General features: G+C 47.0%; 1 protein-coding gene across 12 annotated transcripts in view; it reads right to left on the bottom strand.

The window, feature by feature from the left end:
• UROS (uroporphyrinogen III synthase) overlaps positions 1-21,366 on the bottom strand; it is a 1,119,872-nt gene that overhangs the window by 67,448 nt on the left and 1,031,058 nt on the right. The gene's annotated exons all lie outside the window — the stretch shown is intronic.

The raw sequence follows: 21,366 nt of genomic DNA, 5'->3' as shown, positions 1-21,366 counted from the left end.
GGTGCAGAGGTGTAACGCTCACCTGGTTCCCACAGGGGCGCTAGTCTAGTCTGGATTGCTGTGGCCTCTTCTAGCGTGATGCGCAGGACCCGGAACACCGATTCCTGCTCCTGCTCCAGCCACGCCTGCCTCGAACCTGGAAGACCTGCAAGGAAGGAAGAGAAGAGAAAGGTGAAAACCAAGGACTATTTCAAACTTCTTACCTGCATCCAGAATCTTCTCGCCAGCATCCCTGAAGAAAGACTTCCATTTAAAAGCATTGCGTTGCTCGCTGCAGCGCCACGCTTCACTCACCTGTCCTCGAGACATATCCCGGTTCCATCGCGGCTGTCAGCATCGGACGCCACATCTCTGCACCTAGGGGAGAGAGGAAGAAACAAAAGGTGAGCAGAAGGAACACAGAAGGAAAGCCTGATTAACAGCCATAATACTTACCGGCCTTTCTTCCACATTTTGGGTCGGCGCTGCCCCGTTGGCAGGTACCGTACCCCGGCCCCTATGGGGAAAGGACAAGAGACATTTCTGGGGAATGATAAGGACATTTAGAGGGATCGACCTCATCACTACTCACCTCGGCAGTTTAACCCTTCGGCGCATCGCCTTCATTCTGCACCTGAAATAAAGGACAGATCACAGGTTAGAAAGACAACATAAAGGGGGCCTCACTTGAACTTTGAACTTTCATACTTACGGCGCATCGCTCAGGAAAGTCAAGTGGATTTTGCCAGCGCCATTGTGAAAACCAGTGAAGTAACTGGACAAACACGCGCCCCTGCACCAGAAGCAGGATGGAGAGTTCATCCTTCCAAACCATAAGGTGAGCTTAAACCGGGGTTTGGAGGAAGTTAGAGAGGAACTAAGAGGGAAGGGGGAAAGGGGAGAGCTAGCACACTATTCTGCAGACTGTTAATCCCCTTTCTGATCTGCAGAAGGATATTCCTACGGGCCAGGCAAGCACGATTTGGAGGTCCTGTCCAATCGGTGTTCCGGGTCCTGCGCATCACGCTAGAAGAGGCCACAGCAATCCAGACTAGACCAGCGCCCCCGTGGGAACCAGGTGAGCGTTACACCTCTGCACCTTCCGGAATTCCTAGCATCCTTACGTTGTTTCTATGAGAACATCCCTTCCAGTCTTCAGCCCTCCGCTCCAACATAGCATTCCATGACTCCGATGATTTCATCCAAGTGCCAGATCTTGGGTGGTAGCAGCAGTGTCCTTTAGCAATGATTCTATCGTCGTCACTCTCTCCGCAAGTGATCGCACATCCAGATGGAGAAGTTGCATGTCTACTGTTAAGATGGATTTCTGAACTCTGACCTGGAGGGCAGAGGTTCAGAAGGCCAGCCTAGTTTCTTTGAACAGGTTAACCTTAGGACAAGCCAGACCAATAAAGGTAGCTATGGCAAGCGGCCAAGACTAGGTCTCAGGGGGGGTGAGGGTGACTGAAGGACCAGACAGGTGTTATATTAAAAATATAGACACATTTATTACAAGGCCTTTGTGACATAGACCATAGCAGAAGAATCACAGTAACACTAAGTAAGGGGGGCGTGGCTAGCTAGCCATGTAAGAGACTGGGTCGCTTCGGAGCTCCCATCGATCCGAACAGAATCTGGCGTATGCCTGCCCATTAGACCTGCCGCAAATGACTCCCAGGAGATAAGGACCTGTAGGAAAGTGTGCGGTATACATCGCACCAAAGCGGGACTGGATCTGAACAACGAGTGCAGAGATATTCGAAAAAGACCAGCCGAGGGATTTCCGCGGTTATGCAGACAAGATGGCTGCTCAATCACAAAGGATCTGGAAGTACTGAGACCCCGATAGCAGATACAGGGATGTAAGGAGTGCGGAAACAGAAGAAAAGAGTGAAAGGAGAGCAAGGAAGGGCCCCTCTGGCAGGACAGTCGCGTGGAGTTTAATATGCCCGTGAGAAGAAAGTGAGAACTGGCTCCCACGGTACGCCACATATTAAGGCAGAACAGAGGTTCGCGCGGCACTGAGCGGTATTCGAAATTCGTTTGCACAGGCCAGGGCGCCCGTGGAGTGGACACTGCAGCTCTGCAGAACACACGGCAACAGAGCAGAAGGGGGAAATAAAAACCACTAGTCGAGACCCGAGGCAGCCACGTCCTGGTAAAGAGAACAGCCATAAGATGGTGAGCTAGGGGCACACAGCGTGTTAATGGGAACCTGATGCCGCACAACTGTGTATGAGCGAATGGCAAGGGGAGAAATAAGGGTCTGCCGCGGCAGCCCCCTCCCAAAAGGGGAAAGGGAAAAAGAAAAAAAAAGATGGCCGTCTAATGACACTAAGGACTCGTACGAACCAGTGCTCCAGTAGACAAAAGAGCACAGCAGTAAGATCATGATAGCGCAAGAATGGCCCCCAAGAAACATAACGGGCGGCGCAGAGGAAAGCCTGCCGAGACAAAGTGTGGGCTGGCACTCGCCCTGCACTGGACAGAAGCATAACTCAGAGTCCCGTGCAATTGCCACCTGGGGATGGAGCCCCAACTGCTGAGGCCGGTTTTGTGATCATCCCTCATGCAGTTCTAGCAAGCGCGCTACAGCCCCAAAAAGCCCAAGGACTACCATAGCCAAGAGCGAAGGCTGCACGATACGACAGCGCAAAAGTAAGAAGCAAATAATGCCAGTGAATAGAGGCACCCCTGAGAAAAGAGAGTAATATGCTTATTGAACCCAGACCCAGGGGCAGCAGCCACGAATAGGAACTATAACTGGATGGCATAAAGAGAAGGGCTCTCGTCCTGCTGGTGGGCACATAGCCTCAGAACACCGAAAATGCACCAATATCTGGGAAGGCATCCTGGATCAGGCCGGCGCAACTGGGGGCCCCCAAAACGGAACCTTGTGCAGACGAGCCGACGCAAGCCTGCACAACGGAACACTCAGATTCCAACTACCCGAGGCGAGGACACTTGAAGATACCGGGATGGCATCCAACCTGCCCAAATTGAAAGGGAAACAGCCCACCAGGGAGGATTACACAAGAAAACTGCAAATGACTGAAGGAACAAGAAGCAAAGGAGGAAACCCACAGGCAGACACAGAGCCTGGGCGTAATGATCAGCAGATCCTAGAGGCGATAGCATACCTAAAGGTCGCATGGGAAATCAAACTAGAAAGAGCTATGTCTAACCTTAAAACATCCCTCGAATTCAAGATCGATGCAGTACAAGTGGATGTGAACCTATTGTGAAAAGACGTGAGAGCGATTGCGGAACGCACAGACGAGCTGGAGAAAGAGGTCAAATCGAATGCGACCGCATGTGCAGTTAATGCTTCGGAGATCCACATACTCCGCCAACAAGTGAGCAACCTAGAAAACAGAGCTGAGGAGGCCGAAGGACGGGCCCGTAGAAACAACATACGCATAATAGGGCTCCCGGAAGGCGAGGAGGCATCTAATCCCACAGACTATATTGAAACCATTCTGCTGCAAGAAATCGAAGGAGGAGCACTCACCCATGGATTCGCGGTAGAGAGAGCACATTGTGCACTAACAAGGAAACCAGCACCAGGAGCCCCTCCCTCCCGAAGCCGATCATCGACAAGATACTAAACTATTGAGACAGGCAAAGAATTCTGGAACACTTCCGAAAATGGGGCCAAATACAGAGAGCTTCCGCATCAATAACGGCATGCCCAGACTATACTCTCCAAGTGCAAAGACGGCGTCTAACTTTTGGAGTAGTAAGAGGAGACTACGAGAAGCAAGCTTCAAATACATGCTGATGTACCCGGCGAAGCGGAAAGTACTTTACAAAAATAGGGTATTGTTCTTTGAGACTCCGGAAGAGGCTATGACATGGCTGGATGCACAGAACGGCCCGCCTGGGACGAACGATCAGCGAGATGGCGGAATGGATAAATGAAGCTGAGATTACAAAAACTGAGGTGCTGTATAAACAAAGACAGTGGGACTTGAATATAGACCTGTAGAAGACAGTTAGAAGATGAGCAGTATACACGGCGGGCAGGGAACTAAGTAGCATAAATGCAGGAGACATGGAGGATCCAACTCGCACCCCATTAGATAGACTAGTTGGGTTGCCAGTAATGCGGCAATCCCCTGCTGTGTTCCTAGCACCGGCGTAATCAGGGTAGGACTAAATGCGGGATAGCCTGAGATCCAGGGATGGAGCTGGGCAACAGTTGGGGTTAGGGAGGGTTGGAGGCGGGATGGGAGTTGGGGAGTTTGTAGTGGGGTTTGTTAAGGAACGAGCTTATATCCAGGTGCTGTTGCAAATTAGGCGGGCGACAGGGGAAGACAGAGGCGGGACGGAATATTGATGAGGGATGGGAGACCTTAAGATAGCAACCTGGAATGTCAAGAGAAATAAAATCATGATGTACCTGAGAAGGCAGAAAATAGACATTGCCTTACTATAGGAAACCCACCTCACAAAAGAAAAACAAGAGGTGATACAGAGGAAATGGAAGGGGATAAGTATTGGTGCTAGGTATTCGGCATATGCCAGGGGGTAATCACTTGGATCGCGCCACATGTACCCTTCCAGTTATTGCAGTCCACAGTGGAGCCGGATGGGAGAATGGTGGCGATACAGGGAATGTTGGAAAATAGGGAAGTGTGCATCATTAACACATACGCCCCTAATCAAGATACAGTGGCCTACTTTAAGGCCTTGTACAGCAAAGTCAGTCCGTACCTGGGAGGTAGGGTTATATGGGCGGGGATTTTAATTGTACGTTGGACCCCAGGGTGGATAGATAGGACATTCAAATAGACAAGCCTACCCCCGCAGCCAAAACCCTGAAGGCCCTGCTGGGCGACTTTCAGCTGGAAGATATATGGAGACTGCACCACCCACATGATAGATGCTACTCACATTACTCGGCCCCACAATATCTCTACACACGACTAGATTATATGTTTGCCAATCCGGATCTCACCGGGGAGATAATGAGGACGGAATGCAAAGCAAGAGTCCTATCGGACCACTCACCCCTGATCCTAACGTGGCAAGATCAGCCCCACAAAACCAAGATCCCAACGTGGTGACTCAGAGCCGAAGCACTGAAAGATGCAAAATTCAGGGAGGACCTGAGGGAGGAAATAATAGAATACTTTGAAAATAACACCGGGAACGTAGCATTGGAAAGTACCCTATGGGAGGCATTTAAGGTGGTAGTGAGGGGTGCAGCTATATCAAAATCCAAAGGGCTCCAAGGAGACATAACAAAAGAGTTACAAGAAACGGAAAGGAAACTAGAAGCAATCATGAATAAAGGGGACACCTCACTGGAGGATGCCGAAGCCATAAGCCAATTACAACAAGAATGTGGCGGGCTTTGGGAGAGACTATGCAACTTAAACTATAAGAAATACATAGAAAGGCAACATGCGAGCCGAGATAAACCGGGGGGGTTGCTGTCATTGCTATATAAAAACAAGACGCCTAGACCGGCGATAAGAGAGATAAGAGGAGACAATAGCCACACATTGGATACCCAAGAGAGCGTAAACAGGGGTTTTCTTAAATTCTACCAACACTTATACGAAGACACTGGGGGGCGGACGAGAACGAGATGAGAGAGATCCTGGAGGATATTGGGTTACCCAAACTGAGTGCAGAGAGAAAGAGAGCTTGGATGCCCCCATTACATTACAAGAGTTGGAAATAGTGGTTAGACAATTACCCACTAGCAAATCCCTAGTCGCGGATGGGCTCCCTAGCGAGTTTTATATAACATGTAGGGTGGAAGTGCTCCCCCCTCTATTGGCAATGTTAAATGAGGCCTTCCAGATAGGTAGACTACCTAAGAGAGGCAATAATCATCCCGCTTCTCAAACCGAATAAGCCAAGCACAGAATGTGGGTTGCATAGACCGCTGTCCATGCTGAATCAGGACAGCGAAATACTCCCGGCAGGGATAGCTAACAGACTTAGACTGGTCATAAACAACCCCATACACCATGATCAGACGGGATATATCCTGGGTAGAAGTATAGCCGATAGAAGGCTCCACCGTGTCATAGAAGGAGAAACAAACGAAGTAGCCATTGTCTCATTTGACGCAGTGAAAGCCTTTGATTCAGTAAGGTAGCCCTGGCTGATGGTGGCTCTGAAGGAATACGGAATGGGGCCTGGGTACTTGAGGAGGGTGAGATAGTTGTATAGCTGGCCACTTGCCAGAGTTAAAACGAGGGTGATTGTCTCAGACAAATGGCAGCTCATCAGAGGTACCAGACAAGGCTGCCCATGGTCACCGATGCTGTATATCCTAGCACTGGAACCTCTAGCGATATATTTGAAACAACAATATGAAGAGGTAGGGGTTCACACTAAAGAGGGGCCACACCCAATATCACTGTATGCAGATTATATGCTGCTGTATCTACGCTATCCAGAAGAAAACCTGCAATATATCCTAGAAGTAATGGAACGATTTGCGTAATTCTCTGGAATAGCGGTCAACCCCAAGAAGTTGTGCATATTTCCCCTAGGGAGATACAAAGGAATTCCGCAAGAAAACCTGCCAGTCCTGCAAATAACCTGGGAGACCAAAACATTTAGATTTTTGGGGATCGATATTGATCACGAGATAGACGAACAAAAACATAACACAGAGAAAGCAGTAGCTAATATTGAAAACTGTTTTGGGCTAAACTCCCCCTGGATATGATGGGAATGGTGGCATTACCTAGACTGTTGCACTACTTTGTGAATATCCCATAAATGTTACCAAAACGCGTCTTTGGTAAACTACAGAGCTTATGCAGAGGTTTCATCTGGCATAACACCAGGAACAGGATTGCCTTATGGAAGCTACAAAACGCGTACGAGAAAGGGAACACAAAGTTGCCCAACTTCGAGATATACCATCTAGCCAGGCAGCTACAGTATGTAGCCAAATGGCTAACGGAAGACACTACAGCAGAGTCCAGACTGCTGAGGTCCGAATGTACACCGTTCTTCCTGAAAGTATTGATATGGCTGCCCAAATCGGAGTTAAAAGGACATCGAGGCTGCTAGAACTAGGATGGAAGACATGACGTAAAGCATGACAGGTCAAGAAGAACCAGTCTCTGTGCTCCCCCCCAGTGCCGCTAGTGGCGCTGAGGGGAGTGGACGATCAACTAAGAAAGACGATACGCAGACACTGGGAACCAGTGGGCATAGTGACACAGGGAGATGTGTGGCGAGATGGGAGGGCATTAGAATTTGAAACATTAATGGAAGGAACTGGGGTACACCCGGGGCAATACATGATGCCTTAGCCGCCACCCCGTCATCTGTCAGTTGCTAATGCTGTTTTGCGCTGCTTACCGTGCTCTCTGTTATTCAGAATACGTCTGAATTTATATGTGCATAATTTGCATAGGCTCGCTACCCTTTCGACTTTGATGTTAATATAACTTGTAACTTGTAACTGTATATTGTTTATACCTCTGCTGTAACCTGTAACTTTGACTTTGATGTAACTATAACTTGTAACTGTATATTGTTTATACCTCTGCTGTAACCTGTAACTTTCCCAAACATGCGCCTGTAAGCCCTTGGGCAAGGTGCGCAATACAAATAAATAAATACAAATACAAATACATTACATATACCAGACTGGTAAGGCAGGTAAGAGCCTCATGGTCTGAAATAGAGTTAGAAGATCAACCAGACGCAGCCATAGAGACATTACATGATATTTCGGAAGGGGGACATGAAGTTTCCCGGATTTATGAACTAGTAATGTCCAGGGTGGGAAAGGCGGTGACCCAGTTGAGACGGGAGTGGGAAGAGGACGCAGGTGAACCCATGAAGGATGAGCAATGGGAAAGATCACAGGGGTACCATAAAAAGGTATCCAGGAACGCGAGATAACAACAGATTCAGCTATATGTAACTCATAGGGCGTACATGACCCCTCAAAAGATAGCCCGATTCAAGAGCACAGAGACACAAACATGCCCCAAATGTGGGGAAGTGAACGCGGGCATGATAAACATGTTTTGGGCATGCCCGGAAATTCAGAAATTTTGGGGGGAGGTTACCCACTGTGAAAGGTATTAAGTTAAACGTGGAATCAGTATGGGCAAGCATGGTGGGAGTATTCACAAGATCACGCAATATGAAACACGTGTGCAAACTGAAGGATCTGGCTTACATACTGACCAAACGCAGAATAGCCATGGGGTAGAAAACGAGCTACGGACCCAGGATAGAGGTGTGGTGGCACGACCTTTTGAAATGGGCTGAAGCAGAAACGGCAGCATGGTATGTAGCGGCTAACGGGGGAGGTGGATGAAGTGGGAACGCTGATGGCCTGGAGACAGCTGGTTGCCACATTATCTGAGTCCACCCAAGCCTGTCCAAGCGAACATGACACGTCCGGGAGCACGGAAGGAAGGGCGCCTCTGGGGGAACCATAATAGTAGGTACAATGGAGTAAGCTCGAGTTAAGGGGGGAGGGAAGAGGGATGGCAGTGGTAAAGTCATGTCAATGCATATGACGTTTGGATGTCTATAACCTTCACTGTCTGGTGTGTGGTGATGTTCAAAGTTTGTAAAAATAATAAAAATTGTTTAAAAAAAACACTAAGTAAACCAACACAACACTATCAAAACAATGTATATACAAGCCCATTGGGGTCTAAAGGGGTTAAATGCATGAAATATGTCGACAACCTAGATGGGAAGGAAACAGGCAGGGCAGATAGTCTTAAGGCCCCTTCAACATCGATAACACACCTAACTAAGAGGCAGTCCAAGCCCTAAGAGAGGAGCCTTGTGCTCAATAGTACATGCAATGCAAGCGCACGCGGTTGTTACAATGGGCAAAATAGGGTCTCTTCAGGGGTCTCTAGCAGCTCGGGAAGGTGGATGAGGTGATGAAGAACAAGTTCCCACCATTCAGGGAGGACCTCCACTTGAAGGCAGAGGCAGTTCCAGAGTGCGGGATGGAGTTGCTAGTTCGCACTAGCAGTGGAAAGAAGAAGGGCCCCACAAGGGCTACTCGTGTGTAAAACAGGCCCTTGGTGCCAGGAGCCACCGGTTAGTGTTGTAAGTACTCACCGGTCGCAGGCGCACTTGGACTCAAACTTCGCCCATTCAGTCCACTCGGGTTGCAGGTTCGAATGCAACAAAAAGGACGTCTTTGTTGCTTTCAGTTCCTGAGTTACAGCGATGATTCTCAAACGGGACAGTGGTGATTTCTCTTCTCCGGATGGATGGATCGACCCAGTTTAACTGCAGCAGGCTTCAGGGGCAAGAGGGTCACAATTGCAGCATACTTGCAAAAGACGTTGCCGCGGCAGGGCAACATGCTAACTGCATTTACTCCGGTCCTGGCGCACTCGTCTCACTTCATACGTGAGAATGCCAAGTGTATGAAATTCGGTGTGAGGGTGCCGTGGACAAAGAGCTAGCAGTATACCAAGGTTTGAGGGCCTCCTCGAAACGGCGGCAGTGACAGAGCAAAGCAACTGGGTAAGCTGGTCAGCCCACTGGTTGGCCCAGGGACACTTCCGAGAAAGCTTACTTGCAGGTTTTGATGAAGGTGCCGAGAATAGTTGGTCCCACTATTCCAATGGGTCGAACGTCTTCGCAGACCTTCTAGGATGACCAGATGCAGAGGGGTCCCACGGGACGTCAGCGGGCTCAGGGTGCCAAACCTTCCAGCGGGTCACCAGCGGTTCCTCGACTCGGCTTCGTAGTTGCAGGATACTTGGATCCTATCCTTTGTTCAGTGAGAACTCAGGAGATCGAAATGGTAGGGGTGTTTTTGGCCTCCTCTTAGCCAAAGTTCCCTTCGTGCCAAAACAGAAAGGACCCAATGGGAGATCTGTTCACAAACACACACTCCATACGTGGACCAATCACGTACCACGGTGGTCCCAGTCATTCATGGCACTCCAGACTCTCTGGCACCCAGGATGTGTATTGGACTCAGACGTTCCAGCCCACATCCTGAAGGCACACACACAAGGCATGCAGAAGCCTGTGAAAGCATTGGGTTTTGCGGGAAGGTGCATGACCAAATAAGGACTGACCCACATCGACTCGACCTGGGGAACGTGAAGGGGCAAGATGGCCAAAGGACAGGACAAAGAACCTCGTGGCGTGGCCATTTTGGAGCCAGGCCACTTATTCATGCCAAACGCGGTTAACATGGCAGGAAAGGGTTAAAAATAATGCGAAAAGATAGCTGCCTCCAGTCCTGTCCACGATATATCTGCACAGTTCATAAAAAGTCCAACGAGAGAATCTAGGGCCTTTGGAAAATGACTACAGACCCAAGTGTGCTGTATGGTAAGATGCATTGCACACTTGTTACATGTTGCACAAGAGTTGCAACATTGGAAAAGGACTAAGGAAAAAAAAGTCTCCCAGTACTGACTGTCTTAAGGGCATGTCCGTTTCCCCATAAAAAGTGAGTGAAAGCCCAGAGGAGTGCAGCTGAAGGCTGTGCTTCTCTGGCAAAATCAGTCAATGGTGTCTAAACAGCAGCAACAAGTTTGGGGGTGTACAAATGGAGGAAAAATTACATACAATTATGAAATCTTTCCTAACATCCACCTTCACCTTCTCTATCTTATTCTCCAGAGATGATCATAGAGCAGCTATGGCAGCAAGCACGTTGTCTTCTTGAGGGTAAGGTTGCAACGTTTGCCCCACAGCTTGCGTTGCATCTGTGCTTGGATCTGAAATTTGTGGTTTCCCAGGCTAACAAAGGATTCCATGATTGAGCCCTTATGCTTATTCTTGGAGGGAGACATATCTAGGGTCATGTGTTGTTGAAGGCTTGTGTCACTCCAAGTGGTGTGGTTTATCAAAAGGTGCCGAGGTGAATGGTGCTGACAATTTAATTAATGTATGGTGCATATACCATCCCCCGTCCACAGGCAATCCAGGGCCTGATTCGCATACAGAAATCCAGTATATGTGCCTCTGTCCACCTTGTAGGCCCTAGCACATAAATTGAGGTTCCAAAGTCAGTTTTACAGGTGTGACTTCACGGTTGGCCCCCAAACGGGATCAGAGGGTGTGTTGATAAGGATCAGCACCATCAGTAATCCTATGCATACCAGCACCGCTCAAAATATCTCCCAAAGCGCCTCCAGCTTATAAATAAATGAGTAAGGCTATTGTGCCCCATTTACAGAGTGCAATAATATAGTTAGATGGAGTCTGTTTTCAGTTAGTGCACCTAAAGGCTGTGTATCTGTCAATCAGCCATTGAGAGTGACAAAGCTGTGTTGCAGTGGCTCTGTGGTCTCCCCATTAACGTGATTCTGAACACTGTAGTCCACAGTGGCAACCCTTGTAGAATCAGTATGTTCAATTATGTGGGCCAGCACCTATAAGGAAGGCGCCACTCCCAGCGTGCATCCCTTGCAGTCTGTGGTGCTCACTTCTGCATGTGTGGTGGGAGCCCTCTGCATTCAGTCCTGCCCATACAAGATCTGGCCGCAGCATTCTTACCATGATATAGCTGCTCTCCTGCTTCCTCTGGCTGCGGTAAGGCATAGTTTCTCCAGCTTTCAGTCTCCGGCGATCACTACTGCCAAGCTCTGTGTAGGCGTCACATCAAGGTAGGCGATCACCGGCTCCAATATACTTGTGGGTAACTGGCAGTCTCGCAGTTCATCCGCACACCTCAGGTCACCAGCGTCACTTGCTCAGCAGGTGCGAACAGGGATAGCGGTCTATTCAGTGTCGCTGGGGTGATTCAGCTGCCATTTTGGAGCCCACGATCAGTGCCTGATGTCGCGTCTCCTGGGGGTGAACGGGCACCAATTTCCACCCAGCAAAAGACACAAATGTTATTTCAGCTTTGCCCTTCTAGCAGGCATCTGCAGTAGCGTCCATTTCACTCTAAAAACACTGCATACAGGATCATATATAAGGATCTCAGTGTGAGTTCAAGCAGAACGCGTCTTCACTGCATGAGCCCAGGGATCGCCCCCCGATATTGAGTCATGTGTATATATTTTTGACAGCTAAATATAAAGAAAGAAAACTAAAAAATAGAAAGGAAGTGTTCAAATTATGGAAGATGGTAGAATATTTGGATGATGGGACTACAGATCCTTTGAAGGCGATTTGTGAAGTGATTACTCCGTGTAGTATAACTACTACTGTGGCTGTTGTCTCGAATGCCCCTGCGGCCCCTGTTGAAACAGACCAGTGTCCCCATTTAGGGTCTTACCCCACACGTGCTGGGTCGGGAGACACACATCCTATCTATGACCCTTTGCCCGTCACAACTCCCCCGCCACCCACGCCGGCACAATATCAAAATCTTCCTAACCCCACAGAGTCAACCACAGTGAGGGGTAAGGGATCGAAGGAAATGATACGAAACCACAAAAAGAGTTGGTAGATGCATTGAGGAAGATGGAGGGTGAAATGGAGTGATTAAAATAGGAACGAGGAACAGACAGCGGACTTTTGTAGGGGTGGATGAATGGAGGGCAGGAGATATTCTATTTCAGATACATAGCATAGCTATTAAGAATGTGCATGTGCATATAGTGGCAGAAAAGGAAGACAGGAGGAGAGAAGAAAGTATGGATTATGGTGCAGCAAAGCCAGAGGAAGAGAATGATTATACACATGAAGGAGAAGAGGAGTGAGTGAGCTAAAGTAAATGAGTTGGAAGGTGAAGGGCAGCCACCCTTGATTTCTCCACGAGTAGAAATCTTGGTGAGACCTAGGCTACGAAATAGGTTTGGACAGATGGGAGCAGCTAAGAGATCAGTGAATGTTGGGAGCACAGTTTTCATTATTACATTAGGGACTGGGGAGAGTGCAGTATATACCATGGGCACATATGGATATCAATAACCTTATAAAGGCACTCTTGTCCCTTAAAGCTGGGGAGGGTAAGTGGATATATGCATTTGAGAAGTGCACCGCCGGTACTACCTTGGCTGTAAGGGATTTGAAAAATGTGTTTGTGTCGATCCTGGGAGATCAGGCTGAAGACGTATGGGCTAAAGCAGGGTACTGTTACATCCTGACACCGACACTGGTCAGTGTGGGATTGATGGAAGACAGTTTGTTGCATGCCAACCATTCAGCGATGCACTGTAACTGCCAACCCTTCAATGGCTGCATCCATTGCCAACCATTACAGGGCACAGTCATTGCTGCCACAATATGGCTGCTGCGCAGCGTGTAACATCATGCGCACTGTTGGGAGAAGCTTCTACAAACAAATACAGATTCACAACGCGGCTCGCTGAGTTGTAACTTTTTTGCTAGTAAGCTAGATTCGCTCTATGCTCTTTTCCACTCGACAGTGCAACTTTGTATCCCTCTCCCCTTCTGGCTTCCACTCTGCTTTGCTCGCTACCGAAGCTTCTCCTAAGCAGCTCTCTTTCCCTCTCCTGCCACTTACTTTGCCGCTGCAGCTCCATTCACACAGAGATCTTGTTTAACTCCTTGCTGCTTGTCCTGAACTTGGATCCCAGTTCTGCTGCTGGTGCTCCGATCACACAGAGACCTTGTTCAACTCCTTACTGCTTTATCCGGAACTTTGAATGGGACATTCCATCTAGTTCCACAAGGTTTATTTTACTCCCTTGGAAGGTTTTTTCCCTTGGGTCTGGCCTTACTGGTGTCCAGTCCACCCTGTTCTTAACCTGGGAGTCCTGGCAGCCAGGAAGGACTGGCCTTTTCTCCACGATATCAAGGCCTCAAACAAACCACAGTTGAGATTCAAACCTGAAAGGTACCCGGGCTGAAGTAGGGTGAAGACAGCCCTAATGGGGCACATTTTAACGATGTTAGGCCTCATGTTTGAGTGGTGCAACAGCAGGCGTACCCCGATACGCCTGATCTCCAGTCATGCAAAGAACGATGCGCGATGATGAGGATGAGGACCCTGCCCAATATATATTGCATGTACAAGAGATGTGGCGGGTAGAGACAGGATATTCATGGGATGGAACGATACATTTTTCAATTTTGTGGTAAAAAAAGCCTCCCAAAAGAGGTACAGAAGGTGCTCGACCAGATAGTGGTGATTGATTGTAAACGGCTGAAAGAAAAGGAGAAGGAAACTGCAGCGAGCGCAAGCAGATGAAGCCAAACTGGTTCAAAAGAAGTTAGCAAAGGTTGCATTGGAAGGAGCTGTAGCGACAGTGCAGACAGAAGGGTCGGCTAATTTCAGGGCAATTCAGGCTGACAAGCGTGCAGCACCTGTACCTACGTGGGGAGAAGAAACTGATTGGGCAGGTGGGTATCAGTCTCAGTATCAAGGAAGGTTTCCAGGGGGATTTTCTTTTATCAGGGAAGACAGGGGTTTCCAGGTGCCCGAGGAAGGTTTGGAGGGATGGGACCATGAGGAGGAGCAGCAGATCAATGTTGGACGTTTGGGTGAATGGGTCATTTTTCGACGGAATGTAGGAATAGCCAAGCATATGTGTGTCCTAAACAGATGTACCCTTATGGAGGTCCGGTCTCATATCACCAGCCATACGAGAGTTAGCGTGTCTGGTCCTATTGGCCACTGCCCACCCAGAAGAGAAACCCTTGGTGGACATGGAGATAGGATATAAACCATTCATTTTCATGATAGATGCAGGTGTGACCAAATCGTATACTAGTGAGGGAGGATTCCCTTTATCAGGCAAGGTCATGGAAACACAGGGCTTCTCTGGGACAGTTCAATTGGTTCCTTTCACAAAGAAATGACCTATCAAAATAGGGGGCAGAGAGGTGTGGGCCGCCTTGTTGTACTCTACTGTATCTCCGATCAACCTGCTGGGGAGGGACATTTTGAGTAATCGCAACATGATCATCTGGTTTATGGAAAGAGGTGTGGTCTGTTCGATACCTGGCATGTGGGCCGTGAGGGTAATGTTGACCTTACATGCACTGGGTATCAAATCTGCTGCAAGAGGAATACCAGTGGCCGCAAATATGTTCTTATATGGCATTACCATATTACTTAGCGCAATACCGCAGGTAGCAAACACATACTGGCGGGTACCCTCCCAGTTTTTGTTCAGGCCCACCCAGCACCAAGAGTTAGTTGCAGGAACCATCATTGAACTCGATATACAGGGAGTTCTAGTGGCAGAAGATAGGCTTGTGTTGATAGCAGTCGATTCAAATAAAGCGGAGTGACGTACCGTTTTGTGTATTGACTCAACCATTACAATGACATTTTTTTTCAGATGAGGACTTATTTGAGAATAGAGAAAATGAAGGGGACATAATATTGGAGGTCAACGTTCCCTGTGAGATTATGATACAGTACCGACATGTCACTTGTCCCATGTTACTGGTAGGAAATGCTCCATCTTTTGCTTTTAAAGATTTGTCTCAAGTACCTGATGAGTTATGGACGAGTAATCCGCATAATGTGGGGCTTTTACGAAGGGCTACGCCACTACGTGTTACCTTGAAACCTGGTGACGTGCTACCTCAAGTGAAACAATATCCTTTATCAAAGACAGGAGAGTAGGGACTCTATGACACCATCATGGCCCTTTTGCATCATGGTATAATAGTACCAACTAATTTGCCCTGTAAGACAGCTATTTATCTGGTGAAGAAAGCGGAGGGGCCTAGTTCAAGAATGATTCAGGATTTATGCCCCTAAATGACATTGTACAGGCAGAATTTCCAGTGGTTCCAAATCCTGCTACCATATTATGCAATACAACTGTTGAGGCCACCCATTTTACTGTGGTGGACTTGAAGAATGCTTTTTTCTCAGTACCCTTGCACCCTGATTCACTGTATCTTACAATGTTTAGGTTTGCCGGGAGCCAAGTTCAACATACTAGGCTTCCTCAAGGGTACTGTGAGATGACTTGTTGGTATGTAGCATTACAGAGCATCAATGCTGCAGGGAGGACTTTATTGCACTGTTACGATTGTTGGCTGACAAGGGGTATAAAGTGGACAGAGCAAAATTGCAGTACTGTCAACAAAAGGTGTTTTATTTGGAACAGCTGATTTCAGTGAATGGTAAAAGAGTAACCCTAGAGCGTGCTGCAACAGAGTGTGCCACCCGACAACCAGTGAGAGTTAAGGACATGCAGACATTTCTTGGTTTATATGATATATTTTATTTGTATTGCGCTCATACACACGTGTTTCAGAGCGCGGCGAGGCAAGGGAGGGGGACAAGGGAGGACAAAACAATGATCTTACTAGGCCCAGTGACATTGAGAACATGCAAGTGCAAGGGGGAGAGCAGAGGGGGAACGTGCAAGGGAGAGGGTAGAGTTGGAAAGTGCCGCGCAAGGGATAAACATAACCACAACTGGTAGTGCAGCCAGCAAAGTGACAAGTGCAAGGTTTAAAGTGCAGACAAGGGGTGTCTGATAAGTGCAAGTAAGGGGACTGTAGAGTTACAGATATAGCCCCAAGTGCAAGGGTTTCCAGGAGGCAGTGCAGGTGTGTGGCTGGGTGGGCAGGGACCTGGACCCATAATTAGAGGGGAACCAGGTGCACGGAGCCGAAGCAGACAGATCAGCAGGGGAGAGGAAGAGCGAAGGCAGAAGCAAAGAGGGAGGTCTTCAGGTGCTTTCGGAAGCAGAGATGGTTCTTCTCAAGTGTCAGAGTGGCAGGGAGGTTGTTCCAGAGGGAGGTCCCAGTCGAGGAAAGAGATCTAACCCAACTCGTTGGTTGGAGATGCGACTGACCCTGAGGGAGGCGGAGGAGCGCAGAGCTCGAGTGGGAAGGTATTTACGGAGGGAGAGTTTAAGGTATTTTGGCCCCCTTGTGTACAATGCAAAGGGTCTTGAATTTAACCCTTGCAGTGTAAATATTGCAGGGTGTGGATTTTTTATTACATGTGATATACCAAACCATTGCTCCATGCCCTCAAGGAGGCACAACAAACAAAAATTACTATTATTTCGACTGATGAGATGGCTACTGAATTTTTGGGAATTAAAAGATGTCACTTCTGCTGCTCCTGTCTTGGCAATACCTGATTACACTAAAGAGTTTAACCTTTTTTTAGAATTCTGACGGGCAGACAGTAAAATGGGTCATAAACCCTTATCATATTACAGTGGCATGTTAGATTCTGTTATGCAATGTGAAGGAATCATGAATAAGGACACAGACAACAGATTCAAAACAAGTGACTTTATTAACTTAAATGTCAGGATGGAAAAACTTGCCCTATGTTAAGGTTGGATGTCCCTATCTAAATAGGGAAAGTCTGAGTCAAAGAGTTCAATTTAGGAATCTGTCGGCATCCAAACCTATGCTTGCCCTCACACTTAATCAATACAATGTGTAGGGATGTCAGCAACCAAATAAAATCAGTGTTTAACATAAAGTTCTGAGCTTTCGTCCAGCTTACGTCTTCCTTTCAGCTCCCTTCCCCAAGTATAAAACAGTTCCACAAAAAGAAGTCTCAAAGTTCCCTTTCATACATGTAGGATGCAATAGTCTTATTCAGGTCTCTGGGTTTCCGTCCCCTAAATTACAAGTCAGACAGTTCAAACAACCTTGAAATGAAATGTTCCTGGTTAAAACCCAGGCTTCCTTTTCGCAGGTTTCAACTAACACAGTTTAAAAAGAACCACAAAAGATCTTTGTTTTACCAGTTCAGGTAATATTGTTTTCAATATTTGTTCAGACAATTTTGCAGCTTGCATATAGGTTGAAAATTCCACTGTTAGGATTTCAGCATACTGTTGTTTGTTTCAAGTTATATTTCTTTTTTCACTTCCACATATAATATAGTTTGCTTGTAATAGTCCTTTAACTCTTTAACATACATTGGTTTTCTTAGATTTAAAGTTTTCTCCCTCCTTCTGGGTTCCAAAAGTTTTAATTCTGTTTAGTAGTAAGGGTTTACATTCAGTTCAGTATTTCAATAATTAGCCTCTTGCTTATGATCCATTTTCACTTTATCTGTAGCTCAGTATTTGTATGTTTCACTTTAATTGCAGATTTCACTGTTTGGAGACCTTTGAAAACGTGTTGTTCGTCACACGTGACCACTCCTCTACAAAGTTATGTTATGTTAGGCTTACTTATTGAGTGCACGTTCACCAAAGACATCTTGGCGCTGGAGAAGAGAGAGTAACAGTGTGCACACTGCAACAGTGTTAGAACAAATGTGTTTTAAGAGCCTTTCTGAAAGCAAACTGGTTTTTCAAATTTTTCAAAGCGCTTTATAAATCAATACTAAATACTAAATCGAGAGACCTATCGACCCCCCAGGGACATTAACATCGCCCCCACCCGATCCGGAGAATGACACAGAGCACTGGGTACACTTAGCGGGTGATGTGGACTGTATATGCCTTACACGTACCCCAGAGAAATTAGCACAGGATGGAGGTAATTTTTGAGCCAGGTGTGCAGGGCATGGGTGCCTAAGGATGAAGCAATTAGAGAGGGGAAGGGAGAAGTTAGTTAAAAAAAGGATTAACTACAGGATGGGGGGATGTCGGGATGCATGTGCAGATTGTCACCCCTCCCAGATGATTTAGATTGTGGAAAACATATTAAAATATTGAGAATGGGTGCAGGACGGTCTAGGGGGTGAGGGGTGTTTCACAGGTGGGACTAACTGGTGGGAGTGACAAATCACACAAGCTGGAACTTATCAGTAGCTTTGCTATAAGAATCACCTAGGATACATTTATTTATTTGTTAATTTCATTTTTTACATTTATAAAGCACTCAAGAAAGTCCTTGGGTATTGTGGCGCTGTTATAGACAAACGTACTTAGTTGCAGAAATGAAAACAGACATAGAAAGCGTGTGCATAGAGCAGTCCGAGGTTCATACGGTTACAGGCGTACCAGGACTGCTAGTTGACAGTACATGAGTTAATAATGCAATGGAATTATCGCGTTGGCAGAGTGCAGTTGAGAAGTGTGTATGACTTAGATGAAAACCAAGTTTTCAGGGCTTTGTGGAAGGCATAGTGAGAGGGTTCATTCCTGAGGGAGGGTGGCAGAGCATTCCATTGTTTGTAGGAAATGAAAGGGAAGCTTGCACCACCCACCTTGGCACGCTTAACCCTGGGGGTGTAGTGCTGATTAGCGTAGTGAGCCCTTGTAGGCCTGGTTGAGACTGCTCAGATTATTTTCTCAGACAGGTATGCTGTGGCCGTCTGTATGAGACATTTGTGCATGATGGCATTAAATATATATATATGTGATGTTGCATTTGAGAGTAGGTCTGAATCCTCGCAGGCCATGTTGAAAACACAGAACCACGAGGCGTCATCCTTTGTCTGACCATTACATTTCGATTCTCAGGTGCGGCGAGAAACATGCACGCACACCCACATCGGCTCGGCCTTTGAACAATTAGGAAGGAAAGTGTGCAGCTGATTAGGCAAGGGGCTTCAGCGAAGCACTAAGGTCATAGTCTTGGGAAGTGAGGCAGACGACCTGGGCTGCCAAAACATGAACTAAGATTTAAGACACTAGCGTCCCACATAGTGATGACCTTTCTATTTGAACTACCAGATGTGAAGGAAAATGGGTCCTTAATCCTTTGAGAACTGGACTGATTAGTGCAACACTAGGTTTACTCTAGGGGAGGAGAACTGATAAAGGGGAAAGCGGAGAACAACATGATCTATGATTAGTGCTAGGGAGAGCCAAGAATGATGTCCATACAGTGGGTAGGGCATGATGGGGGCACCAACGTGCCTGGGATGAGAAAAGGGCTGCTTTGTTTATAATGACCAGACTGACCTTGAAGTCGACTGTTGAGTTCATGTTGATAACCAGGTGTACATCACATGGTTATGATTAAAGGTAGTGTGGTGCCAGTTGAATGAAGCCAATTACTTTGCAGTATTTCAAGCTGGTCAAGGACGTTACCCACGTGTGATGACGATGGACGAGAAGACATCGGAACCAATTGGAAAATGGGCTATATGTAATCATTAGCATGTACATAGGCATTAGCCAATGCGGGTGGGGGATCAACACTGTATATCGAATGTGTCAAATGTAACAATTTTTGTGTTTATAACCCGAGTCTTTTACGGAGGACGAGAGCGCTCTATGGAAGTGGATTCATAATACCTTGTCGCCTTTTTCTTTTGTATACAAAATAAAAGCTCTTGTTTTTCTCGAAAAAGGGTGCATCGAGCCTTTTTCCCCTAGTGGGTTGTATTTTCTTAGTCTGATCGCTGGGGAGTTAACCTACACAAGTCATAGGTTTTGTGTACAAGAGAAAGTGTGTGCCAATAACAAACAAGCGAAAGTGTTTGCCAGTAACAAAAAACCCTGGCAGGAGGCTAGCCCAGGCATTTCAAGTCACAAGTGTTGTATAGAAGAGAACCAGTGTTTGTACATTTGAAACGACCCCGGCAGGACAGTATACTGGGTGAGACCCAGCTGAACAATTCATATGAATATGTTGTATGAGGAATAATCCTGACAAGAATATTCAAGTGAACCATAAATACTGTAATTGAAACATATCAAGGAGAAAGGTAGCAGGAGAGTACACCAGGTAGTTTGTCAAGAGTTTAATTGAAACAGAACAAGGAGAAACCTGGCAGAGGAGTACACCAGGTAGTTTGTCAAGAACCACACTGTCAGCCAAGCTACTTTGTAATCTAAGTTTGTTAACTTAAAGACACCTGTATGACCTGGAACCCTTGTTTTGGAGCGAAGCAGTTTACTTCTGGACCATGTATGCACCTTCTGAGGCCAAAGACATTTCCCCTTTTCACCTTGTAGTTGATTTTTAGAATGTGAGGGTCAGAATAGCACTTTGAACACAGGACAATTTACTTTGGACAACCTGACAAAGGACAGACTCAATCATTTTGTTTTAGGTAGAGTAAATCCTCTTAGAGCAAGGACAGAGAGGCCTTTTCCAAACCCATTTCTGTTTAATAAATGTTTATGGTCAAAAACATGGATCACTTGTGTCAGAGTTTCATTCCTGACTTCTCACAGAACTAACTATTTACTCAATGGAAGTGATCATTTTGCATCTCCTCAGGCCAAGTGCAAAAATACCTGGGCCGCCGTCTTGAAGACATGTGGCCCTGTCTTGACTGTCCCCTGACTCCAAAATTGTCCCCTTGATAGCCTGTGTTTCCCTCCAATTTCTGCACAGTTGTTTGCTTGTGCAAGAGCTGAAGAATCTAAGAGCTGAAGAATATGTCTCATGTTTGGCACACACACTGGTTTACAGTCGGCTCTGCGGGCAATGACACATGCCTATTAGTTTGAAGTTGTAAAGGTTTGAGCTCCGTGATCACAGCGGAGGAATGCATGTGCCAGAGATCCCATGACCAAGAGTGCCTGAGTGATTCCTTTTGGGGGGCATTTGTCGACTGTTGCCCAGAGTCTAGGAAGAGGGTAGAGGTACAGGTGTTCCACCATCACCTCAGGGTCAACATCACATGGAAAGTGG

This window comes from Ambystoma mexicanum, chromosome 8, assembly GCF_040938575.1.
Source record: "Ambystoma mexicanum isolate Mex_15411 chromosome 8, UKY_AmexF1_1, whole genome shotgun sequence".
NCBI lineage: Eukaryota > Metazoa > Chordata > Amphibia > Caudata > Ambystomatidae > Ambystoma > Ambystoma mexicanum.
The sequence above is the reverse complement of the archived record's forward strand: the minus strand, read 5'-3'. Positions and strand labels throughout refer to the sequence as shown.